The following is a 6,400-nucleotide window of genomic DNA, read 5'->3' on the forward strand; positions in this document are numbered from 1 at the left end:
GAAGACAACCAGAAATGGGGTATCTGTCATCAATGGGGCAACTTTGATCAAGAACTTGAACTCCATTTGGTCAGAGCATTTCTCATTATTGACTGCCTTCACACTTGGGTTAGAATACCGCAAATCTTTCCACAGCGCAGCAATTTCTTTCCTAGTTGTGTCTCTCATTCCTCAAAATCTGGATGACCTGCACAGATTTGTCCCTCTGACCCACACTTCTTCCTCAACATCTCTCTATTTTTAAGAAATTTCTAAAATTGTATTTCCTCACTAAAAAAAGAAAAAGCCCATTGTTGAATTTTACCTTTTAAGAAACAACTGCTTATACAATATTCTTGAAGAATAATGATACTCTCCTTTATTATCCTTCTCATATGAAACTATATAAAATGTCACAACTTGCAGTTTCTTCTTAATCTATGCAGTGACGTTCCCCTCCCCTAACACAGTTGCTGAATACAGAAGCACATCTTTTGACCACTGTAGATAACTTTGCTCTTTTTCTTTGTTTCCCACAGGCAAAAAAAATCCTGAAATTTCTCCAAGATGGGCTAATGTATCCTCCAGCAGCAGCTCAGATGTTGGTCATACCACCTAAACCAAAGGAGCCTTTTCTATATATCCCCAGACCATGAAGCTTCTATGTCTTTATGTGCCTACACTACCCCTCTGACTGTCAGTCGTTCAGGGTTGCTGCATTAGCACACAACAGAAAAAAGAGGGCTTTTTAACTGCCAAACGTACCTCAGTCCAACGCCCCCTTGAGCCTAGTTTTATACACTAATAGTTGACCTCAATAATCTAGTATATGCAATCCATGTGACATTCTGCAACACTGTCAGTCTCTGTACCAGAGGTGTTCCCACTACTAATAGAGCACAAAAGTAATTCAAAAGAAGCACCACATTTAGTTACACAAAACTCAGCAATGACCATACACACCACCCACCATACGTAAGCGTGCTCTCTACATTCACAAAGACCCTACCAAAACATTGCAGGAGAGTATAGCTAAGGCACTACCTGCATTTTCAAATGGTATATGCTATTCTTTTTACTCCTTCAAATAAACTGTCTGCTACTATATTTATTCAATCACCGAAAACTAATACACTAATGCAAGTATAAATGTAGCCAGCCATGAAAAATAAATACCCAACAGCCAAAGCAGATTGTGTATTAAGATATGGGTTCTATCAAGGCAGGTTATTTCTGTAGGGACGTCATCCCCACAAATCCTCAAACATATATGGTGTTACACAACAGATTGCTCTGTCAGGGCTTCTGCCTCTGAATTCCAGGTGTGCTTGATTTTGCATCTGTTACTTCACGAGTGCATCAGACTTGAACGGCAAACCATATGGCTTCCCTTACTGGACCTACTTTCGATCACAAATATGCACAAATTACCACTACAGCGGCTGCGCCATCTGAAAATGCCAAGAGTGAATGGTGTTGGGTTGGGTGCACAGATATAACTCAACATGAGTTTACAGCAGCCCTGAATGTACTGTCTCTTGCTTCCCAGCTGACCCTGATCTATGGTATCTGGATAACAAATGTGCACATTTAGAATATTCTGTTCAGTTACAGCTCTGCGCTGGGAATCAAACAAGCTACAAATAGCCCCAAGTCCAAATACAGTAGTGACACACAGTAATGGTGTCATTATCAGGCAATAATTCTCTGCCTATCACTGACTCCCACTGGCAATAAAAATGATAGCCTGTAGCAAAGTGGCCACTAACAGACAGTAGCAAGGGGCTAGCAAATTACACTTGTACCATGATTGTATCTTCAATTAGCTTTGTGTGTAAATGTGAGTCCGTGTGTGTGTGTGTGTGTGTGTGTGTGTGTGTGTGTGTGTGTGTGCCTTTGTGAAAGTCCTAATGATACAGCTTGAATGTATGTATTTGGCCACTAGTTCCCTAGAAAAGAAAATTTAAGTAAAACAAAACAGGAATGTTCATTTTTCAGAATCGTTTTCTAGCTCTGCCAGCTGCCGAGTTATGAAGAGGTGTGTTTTCACTGCACAGCACTTCTTTTTATAACACAACCATGGATCTCCAAACATTCCCTCAGGACAAGATGCTTCTTAAGAATGGAATTCTCTGAATGCCAAAAATAGTGAAGTGTTCCTATATAGTCTCTCAAGCAATGGAAAAGTGTTCAGAGAGGACGATCTATTTGAAATTTCCAAGCAAGGGGAAAACAGAAATTTTTTGACCCTGCATATTCACGGCGCCTTAAGAAAAACTTTGGTTGAGATTGTTGTTACATCCCTTTTATCAAGGACTTATCAACACTGCTTGAGGCAGTCTCAGACTATAAGCGTTTTCTTATTTAAGGAAGACAACAATTCGTGCTGCCCCACTGACGCTTTTATAAATTCCTTGTTTACAAACAGTAAATTGTTGACAGAGCAAAAGTGTAAAAGACAATCACAAATTTACATTATTTAACAACACTCAAAACCAGTCTAATTTTATGATTAGAGAAAGGTTACAAACAGTTAATACAAGAGAAACAAGAAATCTGAAAGTTCAAAATTGGAACCAAAGCTAGCAATATTGAGAACATTAGTGTGCTGTTAATCTAAGTTTCCATGTCCTTTGATTGGCATTGCAAGCTTAGTGCTAATCAAAGCAACAAATAACATAGCACCAAAGTTGGCTGGAATCACTTGGCTTTCTCTGCTTCTCTTTACTTCCTAGTGTGGGGTGAGGTTGGCTATATTTCAATGTTATTTACTTACTTGTTATCAACTTAGGCAATGAATTCTACAGTCAAGAGCATCATATGCTTTCTTTCTTTTGGCTCATTGCATTGATTTAGTTCCTTCTCATTGGCAGATAAATTCAGCTTATGTAGTAGCAATTATCCAGAGGGAACATTAGTAAGATCCACAAGATATAAGGAGGTTGCTTAAGCCTCCTTGACTATCTTTAAAATCTGACTTTGAGACTGTTTTTTATTCATGCAAGACGAAAATCTCATTGGCCTCACCTCATTAATCTTGAATGCAATGTCACAATTTACAGTCTATAGGTATAACTCTAATAAGCACAGATCCTACCTTTATCAGACTTAAAGTTAAAAAAAATAGCCACTTATGTTTGAGCATGAAAGGCTTAACAGAGACTCATGACTCTTGCCCAAGTAAAGTAAAGTTGTAATGGGCAGCAGTGGGAAGACTCCTGAAATGAAATCTACCATAGGGAGGCACGTGGAATATTGCTTTGTGACAAGTTGAGGTTGTCTCAATATTCATTGATTCTATTTGATTGCCCTACCTCCTGACAATTTACTAATTATCATTAATTATACACAAATAGACTGAACAGAATAGTACAGAATAGACCCCAGCCATGTGGTGATCAAAATAATGAGTTAAACCAAGGGACAAAGGGAGGAATTTGCTGCCATATCCTTAATAATGGGTGTCTTTAAATTTCTTACTTATTAGGTCATTAGAATTTAATAAACAAATATTTATACTATGTCTTAATATTGCCCCTTTCCAAAATTGCTAAATTTACTATTTATTTACCCAAGCAGACAAATTTTCTCTCCATTCACCTGGCTGTTTAAGAATTCCTTTTAGCAAAGAGCTGGAGAATCATAAATATTATGCAGCCAACAACATAGTTGACTCTCTTATTTCTAAATTATGAGACTTTACCTTATGCAGGATTGGACCTCCAGGAAATTGATATGATACTGTATGTCTTTGGCATTCTCAATGAATGCATCCTCAGAACTCTACAATCTTCAAAATTATGAACTCCATTAATTGTGATACAGATGCTGAGCAACTGGCTAGATTTCCTCACCAGGAAATGAAATTCATACAGTTTTCAGGCTAGCAGCCATATTACTCAAATTTGTATTGGTATTTTCAAGGGATATATTATTCATTATCTCTAGGAAGTAGGTATGTATGTTTTCCCTCATTCTAATTATGGAAGTTTGGATCCTTCAAGGAATACCAGAACCATAAATGCTAAATTTTATAATGCTAACAATTGCCACAGCCCTAAACTTAATATTCTTTGCTTTTGGTAGGAACAAATAAGTTTTTAATGTCAAAGCAATAGTAACTTAAACCTGATCTTATGTTTATGTAGATGTTGAGTAAGTTTTATGGATTTTTATTGGATACCAAAGTGTAACCTTTCCTGTTTAACATAAGAATGTATGTAGATCCATGTGGTATTTTTACACATTGCTTTGAAATCTTTTAAAATAATCTGCAAAGTAAGAAGCAGATAAGATTCAACTATCAGTTACAGTGAACTAGAATGTAGTAGTTAAGAAGGTCACACTTAATTTTAAAAAGAAAGATGAAGTTAAGGAAATAAAGAGAAAATGATCAAATAGATGATCACTACGAAATACATGAGGGCCAGCCCCATGGCTGAGTGGTTAAGTTCGTGTGCTCCACTTTGGCAGCCCAGGGTTTTGCCAGTTCAAATCCTGGGCGCAGACATGGCACTGCTCATCAAGCCATGATGAGGCGGCATCCCACATGCCACAACTAGAAGAACCCACAACTAAAAATGCACAACTATGTACTGGGGGGGTTTGGGGAGAAAAAGGAAAAATAAAATCTTAAAAAAAAAAGAAAGAAATATAAAGGAAGCAAGAAATCCAGCATAATCACGTGCTAATAAAGTGATCAGGTAGTAAAAATAAGTTTATCAAAAGTAAAAGGTAGAACACAAAAGTTAATGCATTTTAGATCTCATCAAGATGGTGACATAGGTGGTTTCTGAATTCACCTCCTCCCATGAACATAACCAGGTTTACAACTACTCTTGGAAAAATTACCCAATGAGAGAACTGAAAACTGGATAAAAAGAACCCCTGCAACAAGTGACAGTCCTGACTGAGGTGGGAGAGGCAGAAATTCCTTCTGGAGAGAAAAAGAGCCACCTTCCCAAGACGCAGAGCTTCACAGCAGAGCAAGAGCAACCCTAAGATACCCAGCCCTCCCTGGAGAAGTGGGGACTTGAGCAGGGGCACATTACTGCAATAAGTATCCTTCAGACTCAGCACAACTGAGACAAGTCTCATAATATATAGATTTGCTGGCTATTAAATACAACATGGAATATCCCCAGAAAAGCTATCCACATAAGCTGAAAAAAGCTGGCTCTTAAAGAGCCCATACACAAATTCACCTGTTTCGGAAAGCAACCTAAAATGACCAGAAAGAAAGATGCACAGTCCTTTGGTGACAAGAGACTCACCTGGAAGGTTCTGGGTGCATCTCGGTGAGAGGTAAGACCTCTCCAGAGACTGAGACATGGGCAGCAGCCATTGTTGTGACCTAGTACAGGCATGCTGACACAGATGCTGGGAGACGCCATTGGAGTTCTTTCTGTGGCCTCTTAGCTGGGGTATGCCACACCCACTAGAGCACCAATTTAATCCAGCTCAGCCAGGACAGGCAGCCCACCCTAGGGACTGGCCCTACCCAACAGCAAGCCCTCAGGCTACTTGTTGGCCATAGATGGGGTGAGTCAATCCTCTGCAGGCAGGCAAGTGTGTCCACCTCTGTGGGGCATGGCCTGCATGGGAAGCAGATGAACTGTGAGAGGTGAAGGTGGAGAGTGTAGGGGCTTCTGCAGAGGAGTAACTGGGTATGCTCCAGGGGGTTGGAAAGTGTGTCTGGGCCAGAAATGTGTTGATGGTGTGTGTGGACATGTTGGGGGTGGGGCTTATCAGTGGCAGAAGATCCGTGCAACACAAACAGCCACAAAAGGGTTTGGCTCATCCTTCCAAAGCCTGGGCACTCCTGTGCCTGGGGCCAGCCCCACTCAGCTGCACTCCTAAGAGAGCTGACAACAGCCTTGCAGGCCTGAGATCTATAGAAATTGTAAGCCCCTAGGCCTAGCTACCAGCCACACTGGGTGCCTACTCACTTAAAAGAAAAACTGCACCTGGAATGTGCTATTAGACATTGCAGCCAACTGTGCTAGGGCTCCCCAAACCCAATTTACAAACAGCCAGCCAAGGAGGGAAAACTTAGACTTGCTGGGTACCTGCAGTAAGAGCAGCCCTGTTGAAGCAGAAGGGCACATGTAGCCCACACAGGGGTCACTCCTGGAACATCTGGACTGGTGACAAGAGGGAAGGTCACTGCTGGGCCTCAAAAGGAGTCTCTTACATGAGGCAAATTCTCCAAGATCAGGAGACATAGCTGACTCACCTAATACATAGATATAAGCACACAGAAAGAGGTATAATGAGGAGACAAAGGAATACATTCCAAGCAAGAGAGCAGGACAACCCCAGATAAATAACTAAATGAAACAGAAATAATCAATCTACCTGACAAAGAGTTCAAACAAAAACTCATAAGGATGCTCACTAATTTTGGGAGAAGGCTGGATGA

Source organism: Equus caballus, chromosome 17 (genome assembly GCF_041296265.1).
Source record: "Equus caballus isolate H_3958 breed thoroughbred chromosome 17, TB-T2T, whole genome shotgun sequence".
NCBI lineage: Eukaryota > Metazoa > Chordata > Mammalia > Perissodactyla > Equidae > Equus > Equus caballus.